The sequence below is a fragment of the Anguilla rostrata genome, chromosome 1 (assembly GCF_018555375.3).
Source record: "Anguilla rostrata isolate EN2019 chromosome 1, ASM1855537v3, whole genome shotgun sequence".
Classification (NCBI taxonomy): Eukaryota; Metazoa; Chordata; class Actinopteri; order Anguilliformes; family Anguillidae; genus Anguilla; species Anguilla rostrata.
The window spans coordinates 35,813,491-35,838,342 of NC_057933.1; the positions used below are offsets into that span (position 1 = coordinate 35,813,491).

The 24,852-nt window shown below is 42.1% G+C and overlaps 1 long non-coding RNA gene and 1 pseudogene across 1 annotated transcript; both read left to right on the plus strand.

The window, feature by feature from the left end:
* Positions 1-11,002: 11,002 nt before the first annotated feature.
* LOC135255167 (uncharacterized) lies at positions 11,003-13,584 on the plus strand. The gene is made up of 2 exons (XR_010330101.1): positions 11,003-11,795; positions 11,837-13,584. It is a non-coding gene; the product is annotated as an uncharacterized LOC135255167 (long non-coding RNA).
* Positions 13,585-13,950: 366 nt separating this feature from the next.
* Positions 13,951-16,333, plus strand: LOC135251020 (uncharacterized; annotated as a pseudogene).
* The last annotated feature ends 8,519 nt before the right edge of the window (positions 16,334-24,852 follow it).

The window sequence follows — 24,852 nt, forward strand, 5'->3', positions numbered from 1 at the left end:
CCTGCGAGCAAAACTCCATACACTGGGTAGGTTGTCACGGGAGAATTTGCTCGAGGCACAGGCACGTCAGCAGCAGCACTATGACAGAGGAACTAAACTACGACAATTTTCACCAGGAGAGAAAGTTCTTGTGTTACTCCCTACCTCTAGTTCTAAATTACTCGCCAAGTGGCAAGGGCCCTTTGTGGTCAAAACAGAGCAAAACAGATTTATCACCTCAATCTCCTGAAAGCATGGAAGGAGGTGGTTGCTATCTCTCTGGTTACAGTGGATAAGGAGAGAGATGAGCTGGGGTCGCAGGTACCAAATTCATCCAATCAAATCTCACCCCTTTTAGATGACCATCGCTCACCGAATCAGAGAGCAGACCTTGCCTTGTTGCAAAAGCGTTTTGCTGATGTGTTTTCCCCCATACCAGGACACCGTACACCGCCACATTGAAACTTCCCCGGGGGTGACGGTGCGGACCCGCCCCTATAGGTTGCCTGAACACAAGAAGAAATAAAGAGATAAAGGCAATGCTAGAGCAGGGGGTAATAGAGGTATCCCACAGTCCCTGGAGTAGCCCCATTGTGCTGGTAGGTAAGCCTGATGGGTCTATTCGCTTCTGTGTGCATTATAGAAAAGTAAATGAAGTGTCACGGTTTGATGCTTATCCAATGCCTCGGGTCGATGAGCTCTTGGATCAGCTTGGCACGGCTCGTTTTTTTTCGATGCTGGATTTAACCAAGATTGCCTTATCTAAGGAGAAAACGGCTTTTCGAAGTTTCACAGTGCCACCATTGTCGCGCCGGTCGTTCATTTAACAAGCACCCCCTCCCTGCAGTCTCATCTGCAACTACTATTCTTTCACCACTAAAGAATAATATTCCATCTTAGCAACAAGAATAAACCCAACAAAAGCCCAAATATATGCAAATACAGCAGTGAAAACACTGCTCACTAAATGACTAAATAAATATATTGTCATATATTGTCTTGGACAATCCGTTTGTTCGAGCAAGGAGGCCTACAAACCTGACTGAGTTATACCAGTTCTATCAGAAGGAATGGGAAAGAATTCCAGCAAAGTATTGTGAGAAGCTTGTGGAAGGCTACCCCAAGCGTTTGATTCAAGTTAAGCAATTAAAAGCCAATGCCACCAAATACCAACAAAGTGTATGTAAACTTTTGATCCACTGAAAATTTGATATAGTACATAAAAGCTGAAATAAATAGGCATTATTTTGAAATTACCATTTATGGAAGTAGATATCCTAATTGACTTAACACAGGAAATGTATGGTAACATGAAATGTGCGAAAAATTGAGTTTGAAAGTTTTTAGCCTAGGTGTATGTAAACTTTTGGCCTCAACTGCAAATGTTAATGTTCAAAATAATTCTTTTTGCCCCCGAAATATAAATAAATACTTCCTACTTTTAATGCAACTTAACTTGTTAGCTAGCTACCTACCTACCTACCTACTGACTGCCTTGCTAGCGGTTGCCTTTTTCTACTTATTTTTACTACTTATTTTTAAAATTAACTTAAGTTTGTTACAGCTAACATCGTTGGACAGATACATGGCTATCTAGCAAGCCACATTTGAAGTCATCCTTTCATTGTATAGCTGGGACAGATGAAGATGTGCAGAGGCTAATTAAGCTGAGAGGAGAGAACAACTTCTCTGGGTGACACAAGACCCTCCCAATAGTAATAATAATAATAATAATAATAATAATACATTTTATTTATGTAGCACATTTCAAGGAACTCAAAGACACTTTACAAAGGTAGGAAGATGAAATATAATATACGTACCCCAGATAGCAAGTGACTCTGGGCCAGATCTGCGCCGAATCCAGCCTGGCAGTGCTGACTTCAGGCCAGAATTGGCCCAGATCCAACATGGAGTAACTTGCTATGAGGGACCCAAATAAAATAACATTCTATCGAACATTAAAAGCAATTCTTAAAAGGTAGGTCTGAATGGAGTTTTATGGAGGACAGAGGGTGGAATTACTGAGCTCTCTAGGGAGTGTTCCAGAGGCCAGAGGCAGCCACCCTGTAAGCCCTGTCCACCCAGGTTTCCAGCCTGGAATCTGGATATATGGGCCAGAAGGCTTGCTTCAGAGGACCTGAGGCTGGGGGTGGGAATGTGGGGTTTCAAGAGAAGCAAAGTATGAAGGGGCCATGCTATGGAGGGCTTTGTATATGGGGTGGGGTGGCATCCTTTCCTTACTGTCTCCTGTCAATCAGCTAGGACCCCACTTTAAATGGGGTAGCCCTTAGTAGGTGAGCATAGTTGTCCCCCCTCATGACTGCATGGGCTCTCAATCCCTGTCCTAGTAGCTATGCAGCCACATTCCTGGCAGGGCCACTTTGTAATCCCCAATTCATACCACTGTCACTTTACCCGCTGTTGTTCTATTGCACATTCCCTAATGGGTATTTCATTTTTCCTCCCCACGCTGCTGGCGGGGCTTTTGCCCCAAATTTCGAGTGCTGTTGTCTGGAATCACCCACCACTGCGGTCCAACCCCTCCTTCATCGTCACCTCCACTCGGCCCACTTTCGTCGGCACCTGCAGCTCCCCACCACCACCATCACCTGGCCCCGCCCATCATCTGAGCCGCTACCTCAGGACTGTCATTTAGTTGCCACCAATTTTATCGATGTAAACATTGACTGACTGACTATGTTAGTCACCACCCTGAGCCGATCAGAGAAGGATGAGCTTCCCCCTTGAGCCTGGTTCCTTCCGAGGTTTCTTCCACATCTGCCACAGGAAGTTTTTCCTTGCCACTATTGCTTTAGGCTTGTTCCTGTGGGGGTTTAGGCGAGGGTTGTCAGTGAAGCGTATCTTGATAATTGCTGTCAAATGTGCTATAAAAGTAAAATTTGATTGATTGAGTATATGATAAGCAGGATTTTTGGAGATGATTCTGTATTTGGTGGATAACAAGTGGAGTTTCTGAAGGACAGACATGTGTTCCCTAGAGGTGGCTGACTTTTGTACATAGTGTAATTTCTTGAGGATATTGGTGGTGGCGCCACTGAGAATTACAGTATATTACAGTAGTCGAGTCTGTAATATACACTCAGACAGAGATGGGTGGAGGCTTGAGACATTGCAGAGGTGGAAGAAGGCAGTTTGATTGTGTTGTTGATGTGCTATTCAAATGAGAGAATGTGGTCAAAGAAGATGATGTCAAGGTTGTGGACATGAGTGGAGGGTGAGATGTTGCGCCCATCGAAGGCGAGGGAGAATTCTGTTTCAGCATAGGAATGGGATTTCGGACCAGTGAGTAAAATTTCGTATTTATTGCCGTTGAGTTTTAGATAATTGTGTTGCATCCAGGTTTTTATGGTGGTAAGGCAACTGGACAGGGTGACAAAGGGGATAGATGTGATGGGGTTGGTGTAGAGTTATAGCTGGGCGTAACAGCGTAGTATTATCAGCGTAACAGAGGTACTACAGGCTATGGTCGCATATTATTTGTCTGAGGGGGAACATGCTTAGTAAGAAAAGCGGCTGGCTGAGAACTGAACCTTGAAGGATATATTGAGTGACTGGAACAGTGACTGATTTAGTAATTGATGAGGATAAATTGTTGTCCAGTGAGGAAGGATGTGAACCAGGTGAGCGTGGTACTGGAGATGCCTTAGCAGGTCTCAATTTGCTTGATGAGGATGTTGTGATTAATGGTTTCAAAAGCTGCAGGTCAAGGAGAATGAGTAGGAGAGTATGAGTAGGAAAGTAGGGGAACATTAGTCACTCATATGAGGGCTATTTCAGTGTTGTGCTGTGCTCAGAAACCAGACTGAAAAGGTTTGTACAGGTTATTGTTGTTAAGGTGGGCTTTGACTTGAGTGGTAATGATGTATTTTGGACATGAATGGAATATTGGAGATGGGTCTGTAGTTGTCTGGGATGTTGGGCTCAAGACCAGGCTTTTTAAGATGGGTGTCACAGCTGCCAGTTTAAGGGCAGGCAGGACATGATCTGCAGTTTGGGAAGTGTTAACAATATAGACAATTAGAAGGACAGAGGGCGGGCAGGCAGGCCTTAACCAGGGTGGAAGGAACTGGGTCAGGGGTGCTGGTGGAGGGTTCCGTGCTGGAAACCACTTTGGTGGTGTCAGTGATGTTAACCCGTTTGAGGTTTGTGAGGAGATTGCTGGTCAGAGTTGTGATGTCAGGCTCAGGTTGAAAGGTTAATGAGATGGATGTGGCTAGTTGGTTATGGAAGTCATAAATTTTGGTGCGAAAAATAAGAGAATTTGCACAATAAATAATTTTGAAAGGTTGTCAGCTGGTTGTAGGAGCTTGCTTATGGTAGAGAACAGCACCCTAGGATTTCAACAGCCAGATTGGATGATGTCAGATTAGTATGATGAGCAAGCAGAATTAAGGGTAGGGATGGGTGATATATTGTGACGATAATTATTTAATGCAATAACGGTCATAGTCACCATGTGGTATATTTCCTTTATTTTGTATTTTTCTCTTTAATTATACCTGATGAGATAGTAACCAACCACACTTCCAAGGAAGCATGAAATGTGGATGCAAGCCGAGCAAACAAGATCAAGTGTGTGTTCATGTTTATGGGTGGGGGGGTCAACATGTTGAGTGAGGTTGAAGCAGTTAAGAATATCCTGGAATTCAGAAGCCAGTGGACAGTCTGTTGAGCCAATGTGCATATTGAAGTCACCAAGCAGAAGCACAGAAAAGGACATGGTGCAGAGCTGAGTGAGGAAGTTTGTGAAATCAGAAAAAACTTGGCAACAGACTAGCTTTAATATCACCCCTGTACGGTGCGGTTATTCCACCACCACAGCCATTTGGGTGAGGTTTGTCCATATACATGTAGGCTTCTGGTGTAGCCTGGTTAAGTGCATAGTAATCATGATTTTTGGCAGGTTTTTGTGCAGTGGAAGTTGAGATTATTATCTGAAAAACTCACGAAGTAGGAGACTTTTATTGTTTATGGATTTGGTGTTGAACAGTGAAAATTTAACTGGCAGATAAATTTGTTTTCATTGATCCTGGTCAGGCTACGGAGGCACCTACTATTGATGTAATTTTTTATGCCGATGTAAAATGGCGTGACAAGATTCCCATGGGACCACAGAGGTGGGATTCCATCTGAAGCTGTAGCTGGAGTATAAACATGGGGCAATAAAATTGTCCTCGAAGGTGTTAAGACACACAGGAACAGTTTTAACAGCAGAACAGAGCATTAAAAGATCAAACACAGAAAATTTCAGAGCCATGCTGTTCATTGAGGAAACCCAAAGGCAGCCATACAAAGTAAAGTGATGTTAACAGGCACAACACTGCTGCAAGATTAACAGAAAAACTAGGCGGTGGATTGGGACCCAGAGAGAAAGAACCGTGACGAAGGGACATAGCCGTGTGGTGAAGCTGCACTCTGAGTGTCTAGATTGTCTGGAAAACCCAGGTAGGCAGAGCCAATTTGGTGCCCTAGGCAAGATTTTAGCTGGTGCCCCTTGCATCGCAGCCAATTCCACATATAAGACTAATCAATAATGAAAATGCAAAGGCTTACAACTATTAATTACAAAAGGGGATGGAAAAGGGAAAGCATTTTAATTGACTATTAAAGCAGGGCTAACGTTGGCTAACTAGACTTATACAACGGCTTGGCTGAATACTCGATTCTGATTGGTCCAAGGGTGGGCATTATTTCTCAGTAAAGGGATACCTCGGCCTTAACAGTTCTAAAATCAATGCGCTACAAAATCTAGCATTCTAAAGAAGTTAAAACAACAACATTATTCTTTTGATTTTGAATTGTTGTTACGTCCCCTCCCCTTTTCAATGTCCAATTTCACAATAGATGGCAACGTTGAATCACGGTTCTAGTTACTGGCTTCATTTAGGGATGCTATCCATCCTGCAAAGTGTGGAATCATCCCTTATTTGGACAGTGGAATAGGCGTTCTGTATTGAACTCATGGCTACAGGACGCATTTTGATCCGTATCTTTGTGAACGATTCCGTTTGTAGTAAACCGCTGTTTTGAATACAATTCAGTAGTTAGATAGCTAGCTAGCCGGGATAACAAGCATGCTGTAAGACCATTCTGACCTAAAACCCAGAATTTTAATATCAGGTGACAAGTGACGGTGTGGGAAAGAAATGTATTCAAGAACACCAGCCCAATGTGGGAAAAAAATGTATTTAAGAGCACCAGCCACCACCACCGTGATGGATTATACTATTAACAAAGGAAGTGCGTGTAGAGCTAACAAAGGCCGGACCTTGGCCAAAATATTAATGATCTGTAGAAGTGAGCACTACATACAAAACACATGCAGTAAAAACCTATACATAATGTAAACACAGCTTCTGTCACGCAAACTAGGCCTTTCACACAAATGTGTCGTAAGAGATAAAATCCAGCAGGAAGTTGGGGAGTTGAATACATGTTTTGCAACAGAGAGGGGAGGGAGATTTAGATGGGAGAAGGGAATACCTATTTTTTTTAAATAAAGAAAGAAGGGGGCTCGGAAATAATGGTGTCTGAGAATTGGGAGATAATGGTGTCAAGAATAGAGCCTAAGAAACAAAGCGAACAAGTGGGAAGTACCAAGTTTAAGCTCCACAACGGGAGGGGCTAACAGAAATGGATAAAAAGAAGTGTTTAGCCCGCGGGGATTTTAAAGTGTTTGGGGAATGATTTAATTTTTTGTCTTTGCTTTGTGAACGACTGTTGTTTGTATTGAACTGCACAGATCAGCCCGGGTTCTTGTATGTAATCTTTGATTCACTTACAATAAACCCAGTTACATCAGACTCTGTGAATTGTGCATACTTTTGAAGTATTCAACAGTATGGAAGAGAGCGACCCCGGCATTTCTGGCCCAGGCTGGGGCCTGTTTCCCCCCCCCACAACGGCGAACCTATCATAAAGCTAACTGCCATTCAAACCCGGTTTCAGAGTGTCTTGGAAAAATGCAACATCTACACTGCGAGACCGCAACATTTTAAAAAGTAAGACGGAGCTAGGGAGATTAATTTGATTGAGTTATGGTTTTATGTAGTTTTCTAAATAATGTAATGACAAAAATGACCAAAATTGGTGCTAATTATATGGTATAAAACAAGAAGGAACGATTTTTTTCTTGATAGAATCGTTGGTTTCATAGAATTAACGACCAGAGGTTGTTGCTTAACAATGGTGCAAATAGAACTACCAACCACAGTTTTGGTTCGTGCAGCACACGTAAAAGAAAAAGTGTATTTCCCAAAATTATGTTGTAGGTTATTCCCCAAACACCTGAATAGTCTTTCCAACTTTCCCTAATGAATTTAAGGTGGGAATAACTGACGTTAACTCTAGCTATTTACTAAATTAGCAAATGTTACTACTGTCCAAAGTAAGCTAGTTAACACTCTGCTCCAACGGTAACTACTATGCAATAGATAAACTATTCATTCATCGCCTCTGTCTTTTTCCAGTTTTTCCTCCTCTTCTCTTCTTCTTTTTCTTCCCTGGGTACCAAAGGGCTTTGGTCTTTTTGACATGATATATATATATATATATATTTGAATTAGGCTATGTAGTTATGTTGTTGTGGGCTTTTTTTTTGTAGCCCAGTCATGTTGCATTCCAGGCCAACAGTAAAAGCCCACTCGTTAGGGCTATGTTGAGCTACACCGGGGTTGTGCACTTTAATATTGGATACATTGTATGGATAGTATAGTTGCTGTGAAATGCACTTGTGTTGCACATGGCGACAAAATCTAATAGTATAGCTGCATGGATTTTTCTACTCTTTGATTAGTATAACTAACAATCTTATAAAAAACACGTTTTCAATGTACAAAAATGCCAAGTTACTCAAAAGTATTGATATCAAAATGACGCCAAGTTACGGTACTACAAACAATATAGGCTATCTTGCCTCACTGAAATTTCATAACATGTATTCCAAAGCAATGCTACCCAATATTTCCTCAATTCTTTCAAGTCACTTGGCCCTGTGTGTATATAAGCGTGCAGTACATGGACAGGCCAAACATATGTGTGGATGGCTCTCTCACAGTCAAGATTGATTGAATAGGCGTGTATATGTCCAATTTGTATTGGTATGTATGTATTTTGGTGGCCAGCCTATCTGTTGCGTGAATGATTGTATGTTTCTTGGTATAAATGTCTGTTCGTAAATGTGAATGTAACATGCTGCGAGGGAAATGTCCCCATGGGGATAAAGAAGTTCTCTATGTATGTATGTACAATATGTATTTTACATGTATTTATTGTACGTTGCAAATATACAATCACTTTTACATTTAGTCAAATTCAGTTCAGAAGCAAGTATAAACATATGTTTTCTGGAGAAATATGCTTCCTGTAGTGACTGACCAGCAGTTTTCTACATGAATTTCAATGTGCTCCATGAGGCAATACAAAATATTTGACACTTTGATCTGACACAACGTTTGCATGACATTGTAATATGGTAAGATTACAAAACACAGGGCCAAGTGACTTGAAAGAATTGAGGAAGTATTGGGTAGCATTGCTTTGGAATACATGTTATGAAATTTCGGTGAGGCAAGATAGCCTATATTGTTTGTAGTATAGTAACTTGGCGTCATTTTGATATCAATACTTTTGAGTAACTTGGCATTTTTGTACGTTGAAAACGTGTTTTTTATGAGATATCATTTCTTTTTGCAAAGCGTTTTATTACGAGAGTGAGAAATGCGAAGTGACCCTGTAAGAAACGGTTGTGGATTATGGCTATCATTGTGTGAATTTGTACAGTCTGATGAGCAAGTACGTTTAGCAGTTTCGGTTTGCTATATATGTAAAACAGTGGCTATGACAAATCGTGCGGTGGCGTAATTGTGACCGCATCAGAAAAGGTGAAATATGGCCAGTGTAGCTATGTAGGCTACTCACGGATTTGACCGGCATCCAACGAGCCTTGATTGACAAAAGAATCAGCAAGCCCGTAGAATTAGAGCTGCCTAGGTTGCAACTTGTGTATCCTTCTGTCCTGCTCTGTTGTCTGTTATTTCGTGAAGATGCACTTTTAGTGTTTGTAAGGTTTATAAGGCATTTTGATAGGCTTGTCTGCAGGTAGGAATCCTCTTTGCTGTTTTGTTAAGCTAGAACCGGAAAAGTTGATAGTGGAGAATAGAAGCAGACGCATATGTCCCAGCAGGCTTTGCATATGAGAAAATAACAAGTGTGAGATAAATTAGGCGAAATGATGAAATTGCGTAGTTGAAACAATATGTTTTTTAGCAGAATGGGCATGTAGGTGAAGGTTGACATGATCACAGACTATAGTGCGAAGTAAATGAAGTGACCATGAGCGAGCTTACTTTTTTTATCAAACGGTATATATAACAGTCTGTATTTAACATTAGTTGTTGAAGTGGAGGGTTAAATAACGTGTGCAATCTATTGCACTGTAAGGTCCACAGGAACAGGCATAGAGTGGAATTTCCTCTCTGACTGTCGTAAAGCAATTCGCCAGGTGCAGAGTCTGATATTGTCGGGACAGAGTGGCCCGTAAGACCTTGGCATCTGGTTTTGCGACAGTTAACAGGTGACACCTCTTTTCTATGGTCAAGCAATTCTAAAATTATCCCAACATCCTGGAGGTTTCAGATGGCAAGTGGTAGGGTCGCATGGTGGAAGTGGGGCAAGTTGCTCAGGACGGTTGAGGGACAGTCACAGTGCCCTCGCCTGGTGTCGCTGGGTAACTTGTCTCCCAACCTTCATAAGGAGAGAAATTTACTCACGCACACTTTTTGTTGGGAAGTAAATCCCGATTTGGGTCGAGTGCATTGATACACTACACTATGCGGTCTTGATGCACTGTGGAGGGACATTGAGAGTTGACGGTTGGTTCATGTGAAAGATTGTGCAGTTGTTTCATGTTTTTCGGAGTTTTCATGACAATCACGAGAACAAATATTCATATTTGGTATGGTTTTTATGGTCTCTGTGCGAGTGATGCTCTGGTTTAGGTTTTAAAACCAGCAAACCTGTAGAAAATCTATTTTAATCAATTTGTAAGTAAACTGTATTTTTGGGACACTCCTCCTAGTAGCCTAAATCCATCTGTCTGATCCTGTCTGAACCAAATTCCAATCTTCCCCCTCCAAGTACATTTATGGTTTTATGACCCTTTTGTGGCGACATCCACCTGCCTGCGCTGGGTTCTTATAGGAGAGGAACAGGGCCCTCTGGGAGTCTGCAATCAGACTTCCCACACAAGACTCTTTCTGTGTGTAGACTGCTGTCAGGGGAGTCTGCAATCAGACTTCCCACACAAGACTCTTTCTGTGTGTAGACTGCTGTCAGGTATGCTCATCTTTATCTTTGATTGTTAGACTTTTTTCTAAATTCTGTAACTACAAATTGACTATTTTAAGTGTATAACCTACCTGACATTAAAACTGTTAATGACTTGATTTGTGTGGTCTTGGTCAATGTTTCGTTCTTGTAAAAGCCCTCTAAGTCGGTTTCCCCCAATTATGACTAGGGAACTGCCCGTTGGACTTGTTTGATCACCAAGTTTTCAGTTAAGGCGGGACCGTCAGCAGAACCAAGTTGATCCTGGGATGACCAATATTGGCCCTTTCGGAGTCCCTGAACCTTAATTAGGTTATACTCCCCATGAGGGAAATCTCACAACCGCTGTGTCGTCTGCAAACATCTAGTTAAATTGTCGTTACGGGCGTATCCGCGGTGCGTACCGGGTGAAACTGCGTTGACCCTCGGTGTAGAACTTCAGACGAACTGAGGTCCATTCTAAATCAAGCCTAAATTCTAATTTGAACATAACTTATTAATTAATATGGAGTCAGATTATCACGAGGATAAAACCTAGTAACTGTTACGCTTTCTTGCTGTGGTCATGGATATAGTTGATGTGTTGTTCCGCGCATTTGTGAATATTCTGATGCTCCCATTGGGATATTGACAGTCCGGCGACAGATCGGATATACCTCTGGTGACAGCATAGCCCCGTTTGCGAACGGAGAGTAACCTGAATGCTACTGATCCGTTTCGGGCCAGTTTTAAGCGGGATATGAAGCAGCGCCTTCATATCTAACCCGTGGCAACGGAACCAGTGCATTCTTAATTATAATTGTGCCCTGTTCTTACGAACAGAGGAAAAATACTAACTAACTAACATCTCCGGTTTTGAATCACACCAGCCAAGGGAGAACACGCGGTGCCTTCCCCTCCAGCTACAAACCCTCATTGGTCTAGCTGTGAGGTGTTTACAAGTGGTGACCTCGACGTGATCTGGAGTATCTGGAGTGTTCCCTGAAGTTTCTGCTGGTGTTTTTCATCCCGGCGTGATACCCTTCACCGTGGGTATCTCGCATTTTCTTCTCTGGTTTCCCGATCCTTGGTGTGGTGAGTGACACAATTCTCATATATTAGCCTGTGCTAGGGAGAGTTTTTTAGTCACTGTGCAGGGGATCGACATATCCCAGACAGGCCTGGGACCGTAGAAACCAGGCATTTTCCATATTACTACCCTTTGGGGAATTCATGAACAGGGAAAGAGAGAAGCTTAGGCTTGCATGTTTTTAGGAAATGTGTTGTGCTAATACGGCAAAATGCATTCAAGAACAAACTAGCCTATAGCAGTAGATGGTTGCGTATGTGTACGAAAATGTAAGCGTTTGTAGAAAGGAAGGGAGTTTTGATGCAAGGCTTACTACTGTTTCTGCGCAGAGGCGCAGAAAACCTTGCTCAAACTCAGGAGAAATGAGGCACTGGTGAAAAGCCAGTGAATTTTGAAGGTGAACAGAATGGAGTATGAAAGACTAAAAAGCAATAGAAGGTGAACAGTGAGAAAGTTTATAGCTGCCAGTAAGCGTGTGCAATCACAGAATGCACACGCGAAGAAGTTTGAACTTTGCTAGGGGGCTAACCCAGGAAAAGTGGCAAGCTTCTTATTATATTTAAATTAAATAATATTAAAACACTGCTGAATGCTGAATCAGGTGCATAACCTCGGTTTCGAAGTTCCAGCCCTGAAAGCAGAGTCTGTGCTGATCCTTAAACCCAGGTATGGCCCTGCGGCAGTACACACGTCTCAAGACCTCTGACAGTGCAGACTGCAGCTGCACCAAGTTTTGAAACTGTTCGTATCTGTCCGGAGGAAACCATACTTTAAGTCTCAGAGATCGAGGCCGGTACCAGTGTAGTCACTGAACCTCTGAGTACCGTGCCCGATGTAATGTCACAGGACCGCTGAGTGCCACGGCAAATGCAAGTCTCCATCCCTCTGAAAGTGTAGCCGCAGGCTACAACAAGGGTGGCGACCGTCTGGAATTTGCCACATGTGGGACTCATGTCTACAGACCTCTGAGACTGGTGAAAAGGTATCAGGACACAGAACTTCTGAATTTCTGGGGTGCTGGAACCAAGGTCCTTGGCCTGTGTTATCTGTCTCAGTAACCAGTGGTATACTATTAATTAAATAAATAGGTTAGGGTTTATAACAGTTGAGATAAGCCAGTGTAGAAGGTAAAGTTCCAACATGACTTATCACCAACCAAAAAATAGACTTTGGCCTATTATAAATAAAATAACCATTAGCCTAGAGCTAAATTAAGTTATATAGGCATAGGTGTACCACCATTCACCTTTCTTTAGAAAGCTCGCTTTGAAAAAAGTGTAGTGAATTCTGGTGTACCCTATTGTTTTCATCTGAGTTTTTATTCTGTGTGTCTTAGCAGCACAAGGATGAAATCAGAGGATTTTAACTAATAATATATTAATTATTAACGCATGCCTGTGCACGCCATTTAGAAACTGTTAGAATTCACTAACCGACTTATTTGGGTGCCAATTAAATTAGCTAAGGCATGTTAGATACTAGAGATCTAATGGTATTTTTGTGTGAATTTCACCATAGCACAACATATACATATTAGAATCTTTAGCAAACCGTTGATAAGCCATTCAAATGCCATAAATGAATATAATGTCATCAAACTTTAACTCAACTAATAAGGGCCAGTATCATCTGTGCCTGCAATGAAAATTATTTAAGGAAGAAGTCTTCCAAACTACATATCTCAAATAAATAAATAAATAAATAAGGAGAAGAAGCAATTACTCCTAAGTTTACATAAAGTTTGTCTTTTAGCATTAAAATGTTGAAAGAGGGGTCATCTTTTGGCAAGGACTGGCTTACTGGTCTCTCTTTTATTCTAGTTTTTCACAGTTTCCTCTCCTTAAATTCCCTCCTTCCTTTTCATTTACTGTTCCTCCTCCTCCTTTCTCCCTTCTCCCCATCTGTCTGTCTTGTTCTGTTTCCCCCCCTTCTCTGTCAGTTGTTGAATATTTAAGGAGCAGTAAACCTACACTCCCAAGACAGTGTCTGATTTTCTTTTTGTTTTTTCATCTTTTTATTTTTTGTCAGTTGTGGTTTAACCCCCAAATTATGCAGACAGTAACCCTACATAGATTTTCTCTTCTTTGCACAAATACAGGCAAGAAGTTAGCACCTCAAGCATCGGTGACAGACCAGTTGGGTGGAAATCTCTGAAGGGGTCATAAACATGTCAGCAGCTCATTTAGCCAACTCCTAACTTTAAACAGGCCCCCTGGTGTAGCACCAGAGCAAATTTTACAACACCCAATTTGTTACATTAGGGGATCCACCCATCCCATTAAGAACTTCACAGTCATCTAATCTAACAAGAGCACATAAACCAGCACACATCCAATCCTAAGTAGCGCACATATAGGACACAATAGAAACACTATCCTATGTGATTCTATGAATTTCTTGGTGCAATAATGAATTTCTCTTATACCATTAACACATAGTATTAGACAACATTTCTTCAGTCTGCTTCAATTAAACTATTTTACAGTAATTACCATTCCAGTAATTTTCAACTTTTTAATAAATGTATGTATGTAGGCATTGTATGTTTCTGAACACTACTTGTCTTATATGTCTTAATTTATGATTTTGGTGTTTTTCTTTATTTTTTGTTCTTTATTTTTATACTATCATTTTCAATAACCATCCACACAAAATGTATTGGGTTCTTTGTTTCTTTTCCTTTAATTCACCCAGAACAGGTGTACCCAAATTCCACTACCATACGCTCTATCGGCGTAGTAGTGAAGAATCAGGTTCTAAAATTAGATCACCTTACCGGGTATATCACTATGAGGGGCACAGAGACCATATTCACCACTCGCATGTGTTGTCATGAAAGCTCCAGCTATATCATCTGTACCTGTAACACCTTACAACCTTTTTCTCCCAATGATACCAAATTCATTAGTGTGCAGTCTTTGCATGGCCACGCTGACGCTATCCAGGTTTCCCACACACAATGGTGCGTCATCAGCGAGATGAACTCTTTCTCGTATGGAGGTCTGACCTGTCCAGCAAACCACACTTTCTGCTTGGAAGTGACGGAAGATTTGGCCATGGGTCAGATCAACATTCTAGGCCGAGTTCCACTGGAGGTGGACGTCTCCCCGTGGTGGGAGGACACATTCTACGAACAAGGAACGCGGGCCCTGACTGACCTAATGAGTTTGGTATAACAGATCATCCGTGACACCAATTATCACATCAACCAGGCTTAGGTGGAGGTGAATCTGGCCAAAAGAACGGCGGAGATCCTGGCCAGCTCCTCTACCCGGTCCGCCCAGGACACGTACACCTGGTGGGATTGGGTGTTCCGAGGGTGCGTCATCCCTAGCGCAGTCATCTTTACCATCACCCTGGTTCAATGCTGTTATTTTCGACACCTGATACACTCTCTGCGCACCTCCACTCATGCTGCATTGGTTCTCAGCCCCCTCCAGTTTCCAGCGAGGCCGGGCTTGAGACCATAAACACCGGACCTGGACTGCTGTCAAAGTTGGGCATTTTCAGTGACCCCTGGGACAGCGTTCTGTTTGTCCCACGGGGCCAGAGAGGGGAACTGTAAGGTCCACAGGAACAGGCATAGAGTGGAATTTCCTCTCTGACTGTCGTAAAGCAATTCGCCAGGTGCAGAGTCTGATATTGTCGGGACAGAGTGGCCCGTAAGACCTTGGCATCTGGTTTTGCGACAGTTAACAGGTGACACCTCTTTTCTATGGTCAAGCAATTCTAAAATTATCCCAACATCCTGGAGGTTTCAGATGGCAAGTGGTAGGGTCGCATGGTGGAAGTGGGGCAAGTTGCTCAGGACGGTTGAGGGACAGTCACAGTGCCCTCGCCTGGTGTCGCTGGGTAACTTGTCTCCCAACCTTCATAAGGAGAGAAATTTACTCACGCACACTTTTTGTTGGGAAGTAAATCCCGATTTGGGTCGAGTGCATTGATACACTACACTATGCGGTCTTGATGCACTGTGGAGGGACATTGAGAGTTGACGGTTGGTTCATGTGAAAGATTGTGCAGTTGTTTCATGTTTTTCGGAGTTTTCATGACAATCACGAGAACAAATATTCATATTTGGTATGGTTTTTATGGTCTCTGTGCGAGTGATGCTCTGGTTTAGGTTTTAAAACCAGCAAACCTGTAGAAAATCTATTTTAATCAATTTGTAAGTAAACTGTATTTTTGGGACACTCCTCCTAGTAGCCTAAATCCATCTGTCTGATCCTGTCTGAACCAAATTCCAATCTTCCCCCTCCAAGTACATTTATGGTTTTATGACCCTTTTGTGGCGACATCCACCTGCCTGCGCTGGGTTCTTATAGGAGAGGAACAGGGCCCTCTGGGAGTCTGCAATCAGACTTCCCACACAAGACTCTTTCTGTGTGTAGACTGCTGTCAGGGGAGTCTGCAATCAGACTTCCCACACAAGACTCTTTCTGTGTGTAGACTGCTGTCAGGTATGCTCATCTTTATCTTTGATTGTTAGACTTTTTTCTAAATTCTGTAACTACAAATTGACTATTTTAAGTGTATAACCTACCTGACATTAAAACTGTTAATGACTTGATTTGTGTGGTCTTGGTCAATGTTTCGTTCTTGTAAAAGCCCTCTAAGTCGGTTTCCCCCAATTATGACTAGGGAACTGCCCGTTGGACTTGTTTGATCACCAAGTTTTCAGTTAAGGCGGGACCGTCAGCAGAACCAAGTTGATCCTGGGATGACCAATATTGGCCCTTTCGGAGTCCCTGAACCTTAATTAGGTTATACTCCCCATGAGGGAAATCTCACAACCGCTGTGTCGTCTGCAAACATCTAGTTAAATTGTCGTTACGGGCGTATCCGCGGTGCGTACCGGGTGAAACTGCGTTGACCCTCGGTGTAGAACTTCAGACGAACTGAGGTCCATTCTAAATCAAGCCTAAATTCTAATTTGAACATAACTTATTAATTAATATGGAGTCAGATTATCACGAGGATAAAACCTAGTAACTGTTACGCTTTCTTGCTGTGGTCATGGATATAGTTGATGTGTTGTTCCGCGCATTTGTGAATATTCTGATGCTCCCATTGGGATATTGACAGTCCGGCGACAGATCGGATATATCTCTGGTGACAGCATAGCCCCGTTTGCGAACGGAGAGTAACCTGAATGCTACTGATCCGTTTCGGGCCAGTTTTAAGCGGGATATGAAGCAGCGCCTTCATATCTAACCCGTGGCAACGGAACCAGTGCATTCTTAATTATAATTGTGCCCTGTTCTTACGAACAGAGGAAAAATACTAACTAACTAACATCTCCGGTTTTGAATCACACCAGCCAAGGGAGAACACGCGGTGCCTTCCCCTCCAGCTACAAACCCTCATTGGTCTAGCTGTGAGGTGTTTACAGCACTAATGTGTTTTTCTCATGTTCAGTGCTAGTAGTTATACTTATGAGTGAATCATGATTTTAAATGTAATGTTTTAATGCGGAGTTGCAGAACATACATACGTCGTAATTGTTTGTAGCCTATGTGGCTAGATAGAGAACAGGGCGAGGTAACATGAATGTAGAAACGTGGCGTTTGCTGATAAGAAGGTTTTGTACGGTAGCCAAGTAAAGAAATATAGTTATTAGAAATGGCACAGCGGTGAACTGGTGTAACTTTTTAATAAAAGGAATACATTTGCCGTCATGAAATGCATATGGGTGGCCGTGAGTGAGTTTTGGTAAAGCAAATATAACCGTAAGAAAACTTTAGTGTAAAAGAGGAAATGATCTGCCTGAGGGCGAGTCGGGATTCAAGCCTCAAACCGGAGGTTTACCAGTCTGTGACTTTGTTAGTGCAGCACCATGCCATAGCTATGCAATGCGTGAAATATCATTAGCAAACCTGCCGGTGGTTTTAAAGAAGAACACAGGCCAGTAAGCACAGAAGAGCTCCCGTTGAATCCATATGGCTTAGCAATATTGTAGCCGGTTAATAACTGAACGTACAGACGGTAAGTGATAATGCATATGGCTTAGCAATATTGTAGCCGGTTAATAACTGAACGGTGAACGGCGGGTAGATATGGTGCAAAAGCAATAATTGATAAGTAGTAGACAATAATTAGTGAGGGTAGAAGCAGGTGAAAGAAACATGTTCCTAGCTGGGCTTGAACCTACGACCCCGTGTTCTCAAGACTGTAACCTTGCCCACTAGGCCACAGGCGGACTAGCTGATTAAACTGGAAATGTTTCAGAGTAAAAAAGTATGGGTATTTTGCGTGTGTATGCGCGTTTTTGATTGGGTCGTGTAGGTGAAGATTTGGCTGGTGTCAGTGAAATGTCCAATGGGGAGACATGTTGTTAGTGGGATAGGCGGCAGGAAAAATAAGAATGAGAAGAAGAAGAAGAAGAAGAAGAAAGAGAAGAAGAAGAAGGAGAAAACGCAAAATCCCCTTAGTTTGGGGCTTTATTGTGTGGACATGTGAAGTTGTTTATGAATTCTGTTTGTTGAAATGGGGTCAGAATGTACAGAATTTAATGTTTTTAAGGGCTGAGTGTCTGTGGCTGTTGTGGTTATTTCTGTGGGGAACCCTCAAAAGTGCCAAACTCTCGGTGCTGTATAGGTATGGGGCATGCCCCCACCAAGGCGTAACTTGGCGGGATGGCATACCTGCCATCCCAATAACTATAACTTGTCACTGTAATTTATCAATCCTCATTGGTTATGGGGTGGGGCAATGACTGGGGAGATAAGGATGATCTCGAGAGATCGAGGTAGAGATGCGAGAGGGCAGAGAACAGAGAGGTCCTCACGGAAAACACTACGGTGATAATTTTCCAGTAAAATAGTAAGTTTGAGGGTAGATAACAGTGTCCAACTCTACAACCACCAGTAAAAAGTCTGCGCTTTTTAATAGAGTGCATTAGAGACTGTTTTTTATTGTTACTGTAAAATAGCTAGTGATCGAATTGTGACCTGTGCAGTGTTTACCACTCAGTTAATGTAGCTAGTAAGCAAATAGCATTGCTAGTTTGGCAAGCTTTGCCATAACGCTACTGTAACAGTTAAAACTGCCTTTATCCAGGCTCGCCTGTCGCGAGTAGTGTGGTGTATTGACTAAGAGTTTGTTAGTCGCGTAGCCATTCAGGCTAACACCCGCGCATCTGCTTAGCTTTGAGATTAGAACCAGCATTCTACACGCCACTCAGATAGCGCCCCGGGCTACAAGGAAAAGCTTGGGGTTCCTTTGTGTGGCCGACGTGGGATCTACGCCAACCGGATAGTGCCACTAAGCTACCAGGGGAAGCTAGTGGTTCCTCCGGCAACGAGGGAATGTTGGCATTCTTTTTTCATCCAGTCTACAGTATCAGGTGTACCAGCTAGACCGAACAGCAGAGAGACTGTGAGTACGGACGCACCTTATTTGGCTCACATGAGCGAAGATCCTTGCTCTTCATAACAGATCAGGGCTGCGTTTCTGAGTTTCGATGTACCTTAACGTTCTACGAAGGTTCTTAAGGTATACCTTTCAAAGGGAAACCGCTTTTTTACGAGTGTTTCCCTGACTATACCTTAACAGTTCCCTTAAGGGACACCTCAAAGGTACGTCGTAAGTTGGAGCTGGCCTTCACTGTGGTGCTGAAAAGTTTATCAATCAATGCCAAGCGAATCGATTGTCTCACTTGTAAAGGCTTATGAATGACGTTTTAATATAACAAGTGTTGTCATAATCATTTTACATCAATCTAATATTGCAGAAAAGGAAGCTATGCCTACTAAATATTATCTGCTAATCTCTTTAAGAGTCAAAAGGAGACCTTGTGATAGTTTTAATCAATAAATGTAGGTTACAAAAGATAAAATAAAGAGCATCAATCGGGACATATACGCCATAGTCTGGGACTTCTTGGAAGCCCAGGAAAAAGGATATAGGGTACATATGGGTGAATTATTTTGTTCTTATTGAAACAAAGGTCTACTTTTAATTTGTCCCGCGGACTTTTCTCTGCAGTGCATAAATGATTGTAGATGAAAGGCAAAAGCGCGTCTATGGAAATTGATAATGATTAATTCTATACTGCATATGCAACGGCATTTAAACCTGGGTCAGTAGAGTAAAGAGGGTATTAAATGAAATATTGCCAAAGCATTTGATAGCCTATCATAATACTATAGACGGCTCACTTAAAGGAAGTAAAATAAGGCACACAACGTGGCGTTTCATTGCCGTGTTTTGTGTGATCACTGATTAGTGTAATTAATAGCAGGTGCATCCGATTACTAATTTAATTAATTACGCACTGGGATTGGCTAATTGCAGCCTACATAATTACCTGTGGGTAGTTGCACATATGAAGACAAGATGGCTGCAAAAGCAAGACGGCATAGAGGGGCGGTTTTCACGAAGGAGGAAATGCACGTCTTACTTGATGAAGTGCAAGAAAACAAGGGCGTCCTATTCAGTAATTTCAGGAGTAATGGTCCCAATAAGGCAAAAGTAGGTATTTGGAAGAATATAGGCCAAAAAATGGCTGCTTCCAGCTCCTGTCCACCCAGAGACTGGACAGTCGAGGGGCGGCAGTGCGGAGGGAGATGGCAAAAACGGGTGGTGGACCCAGCATAGTATCCAGCCTCACCCCTGATGAAGAAAAGGCCCCTTCAATAATTAAATAATTAATAAAAAAATAAAATAATAAAATAATAAAATCAATAATAAAAAAAGGCATCTCGGGGGGCATTGATGTCCGATCTGGCGAGGGGACATCCACCCTTCAGCCCTCTTGTGAGGGGACATCCACCCCACCCCCTGAGCCCTCCTCGCCACCCCAAAGCTTGCATGCCTCGTCGCCTTCTCGCTGTGGTTCTCCCCCTATCCCACACGACTCCCCCCCGACAGAAGCCCGCACCAGAACACCTCGGATGCGAGGTGGAATGTCGAAGCAGAGAGTCGTGCCCTGCAGCTGCAGCGAAGACCTTCTCTGTTTGGAAAAGGAGAAGCTGGTGGTGCTGCGGGGCATCGAGGCGCAACTGGAGATGTCCAACAACCTCCAACGGGAGGTGCTGGAAGTAAAAAAAGCAAAACTGGACCTCCTGCAGAGGCAGTATTATTTGGCAGAGGCGCAGTTTCATAGGCCCTCCATATCCGTGCCCATCATTTTGCCGTCTCAAGGTAAGTCTAACGTTTTTGTGTCCTATTACTATTCTGCAATGTATTCCATTCAATTTCACTAATTAACTTTTCTTCCCTTGCAGATGAGACAAATCCATGACCACGTCCCCGTTGATGAATTTTTTTTTTTTTAAAGGAGCGGTATACTATCTTTTTGTTTGCATTAATTTTGTTCCTTTGATAAAACATGCTCCTTTTTGGAAACCTTAACCTTTTGTTACATTCTGCAAATAAAGCACCTGTGTTCTATTCCATGTTGTTTGTTTTTTATAGAGCGTTTCACTGGGATTCTGTTGCTAGGGAATAGTTTAGACCCAAGTGTATTTCGTGTCAGTTATTGCATTATCAAACATTGGAATAGGAAATAAAATTGTCTGTTTAGAATGTTTTATGTTAAGATAAAACCGTTCTTAAGCCATGTGCTTGGAGAATATCGCTGTGGGTAACGCACACGGGTTACGTGTGCGAACCTTGATTAGCTGGTTTAAGTTTTGGTAGGCTAATTATAGCATTTTAATTTGATGGGTCCACACTGATAACAGCGGGCTCATTGTGGGGAGAAATGGGGTTGACTGAAGGGAGTTTGGATGGTGGGTTTATTGCTAGAATGGGAGTTTGGATGGTGTGTGGGTGACTGGTGCTGGACATGGACCGTTTAGTGACTGCAAAGGAAAAGTGGAGAAAAAACAAAGGAGTCCAACTTCAGCCAAAAATGTTGATGATATTTTGCCTGGCCTGAAAACCGGCGTTATATTGTGCTGCACAATATTCAGGGGGAGGAGGGTTGTCACCTTTGTGTCATCATCCTCTTCATCCTCCGGAGGCATGTGCGTTCGTGCACGCACAGCAATGTTGTGCAGCATTGCTATTACAACAATGACAGCACAGCACTTTGCAGGGTTGAACTTCATCCCTCCCGCCGACCGATGAATGCAGTGGAATCGGTGTTTCCAACGGCCAATTGTGCGTTCTACGAGGTCCCTGGTGCGGATGTGGGCATCGTTGAAATCCTGCTCAGCTTGTGTTACAGGATTTGCCACTGGTGTCATCAGGTAGGTTCGGAGGGGGTAGCCACTGTCTCCGAGGAAAAAACCCCTGCCGAACACTCCCCTGGCAGCATCCTGCCCCACAGCTGAGTTGGCCCAGATGTAGCTGTCGTGCATGCTGCCTGGCCACTTCGCCACGAGGTCCACGATGAGCCCATTATGGTCCACCACCACTTGGGTGTTGATGGCGGAATACCCCTTACGACAGATGAACATCTGGTCGTCCACGGATGGGTTGGACACAGGGATTAGGGTCCCATCCACCAGTCCAATCACCTGGGGAATGCCAGCCACAGCGTGGAAACCCTGGTGTGCCTGCTGTATCCCCTCTCTCCTTGCAGGCATCTTGATATGTGCTTAATTAAGGTATACCTTAGCTAAGGAGACGCTGGGAAACAGCTCGAGACCTAAAGGAAGAGCTTAAGGTATACCTTACGACGCATGTAGCGCTAAGGAGACTCTGGGAAACGCAGCCCAGGCCTGCAACGGGAGTTTTCTTTTATTTGGGTGGACAGTATAATTTTCCAGTGCCAGCTTTTGTACTTTACTTTGTGCATTTTCTTTTTCTGTGGTTTGTAACTGTTATTGAGTTGATTCCTTTAAAGGTAAAGGGTAAAGAAAATATATGTGACTTGAAACATACCATTTTGAAGGCTTTGCAGGGCAATAATTGTGTAAATATAGCCTACATACTGTTTTAATTTGTTTTAGAAACTGGTAGTTATGTGAATTACCCAGTAGGGGTATTGCTGAGTATTTGGTTACAAAGGTTTATTTGAGAATTGTATTAATTACTTTCAATGCAGTAATTTGTTTAAAAAGTATTCAGTCACATTGAGGACTGCACCAGTTTAAGTTGGGTTGTTTATGAAAATAATACCATCTAATTTGAGAACCAAACTGTTAATTACACTCAGTCTAGTGGTCAACACCTGTATTATTATAATTTTTTTTTTTTCATTTACCAATAAATATTGGGGTTTTTTAAAAAGCAAATAGCTCTAAGTGTCTTCACCCACTGCTAGCTAGTAATTCTTACCTGATTTATTTTAATATATACCTGTCAGTATTACTTTATGCTAAGTGTATACGAACTCAGGAAATGGCCCCTTACTGTCTTGATGGGCATTAGGAGGGCTACATGTGTAATATTTCGAAATAATTATATTAAAATAGTATTAGTAAAAAGTAGTAAAAGTTTTTTTTAAAAGCATTCGCCTATACCACCTATACCACGGGCCGGGCCTGCAGGTAGGAAATCCATAGCAGGTGGTAGCTGGTCATGTTAGCAGGTAGGCTTGCAGGTTTGTAAGTGTAGTCAAGTTCAGAACTTAATATCCTCTCCTTTTTATCTCACATCCCCATCAACAACCCAAGCAAAAACCCATTGTTTCTTCTGCTCCCCATACAGGTATGTTTGTTTCATGCTTCCTTGTCTGCAGCTCAATTTGTGTGATTGATGTTCTTGGATAGTGTGAATAGCACCAATCACACAGCTAGGTGATTATAAGGGAGCACAGAACAATGATTTTGTTTTAATTTTTCGAAGCTTGATGGAGGTAACATGAAATGCAAAAAATACTACAGAAAATGTATGTGTAAAGGGGAAACACTTCCAACTTAATGGAATATTTCATCAGTCATGCAATTCATTTACATCAGGAGGAAATCCCCATTTCCACATGCATGTCCAACAAAAATCAGACATCTTAATAATCACCTGTCCTGTGTGGTATAACTAAGCCATTAGTTTGTCTCTCCTTGATTTCGCATATGGTACTTCAGTCCTCTGCCTGCTAGAGGTCGCAATAGCCTCTTTGTCAAGCTCCTTCTCAAACAATTATACCATTTGCACCACCTCAATAATCTAAGTTCATAAAGTAACTGTCACAAAATAAGCACAGATGATGATTGACTGCAATGTTGATAAACAAATATCACATGTTAAATTCAGTTTGATTACTTATATCCGTGTACAGGAATATCTTACCGAAAATGATGGTGTTGAAGATGAAGATAACAAACGACAAAGTCAGGAGCTTTTTTTATAATTTAAATAATACATCCGGTCGGGAAAGTACAATCTTCAAAAATATGAAGTCTAATACATGAGTTTATATAGTTCTCAGAGTCAAAGAGCTGTTGGTCCAGCCTATGAGATTCATTCAGTCGTCATGTGGAAAACTTCCAATTATAGCCAAGTGTAGGTTAGGGAGTCCATTCTAAGACTGAACATGGGGGCTAGTTACACAGAAATAGGGGTACTTAATTACTACAGCTGCTGTCCATACGCTTTTACTTGCATTCCAACAGATACATTGTATGAGATGAAACCACATACAATTAGAAACATTGGCTATTGAACGTATACATTCAGCACTTACTGAACTATATGTGCCAAGCCATTACATTATATATATTTGCTTATATAATGCTTTATGCAAGTCAAATTTTTTCCATGATTCTTTAACATGCTGCAGTGTTTTTAAGTGTTGGGGCATGATATGTTTGGTTGGAAATAGTGGGGAATGCTCACATGAAAAAATGAGAGCAGTTGTATAATATTTAACTTTAAAAAGTTCCATAAAAATAATTAATGATTCAACTCATTAACTAATCCTGGTCTTCAGTCAAGACTTTAAATAGAATCAGGTGTCTTAGTGCTGGGCTAAAACAAAAACCTGCACTCACCTCATCCCTTTTTCAATAAGATTGGACACCCCTCTACTTTATATGGTTGCTTTTTTCATTTTACTACAGCAATACTCAATCCTGGTCCTGGAGAAGCATATAGGGGAGACCCAGATTTGTTGGCACAATGGTGGGTTGGCAGACAGATATTTTCTGGTCCTTTGAAGGTCGCAGACACAAAAATGTAAGATCGAAATGTTTGTTTTTTTAACCTGAATTGATGCAGTATGTCAAAACATCTGAAAAGTTACTTTTTTGTGAATAAAAAATTTTGGTTTCAGGAAAAAAATGCCCTCACACTAAATGTATCATAAAACTGTGTTAGATAGAAATATTGGAAATGTATTACAGATAGTAGAGATAAGAATCAGTTACATTTTGATATTACATTTGAAAGTATGGGTAGCATCATTATGTCCTTTTTTCTTGGCATGATGTAGACACACACCTGAGTGCTCCAGAACACCAAACTGCCAAAAGTTCTGCTTTTATAGAAGTAGTCACACTTCTTGATGATTAACCAATCTTGTGCATTTGATTAGTAACACCTGGCTGCTAATTACTCTCTTAATG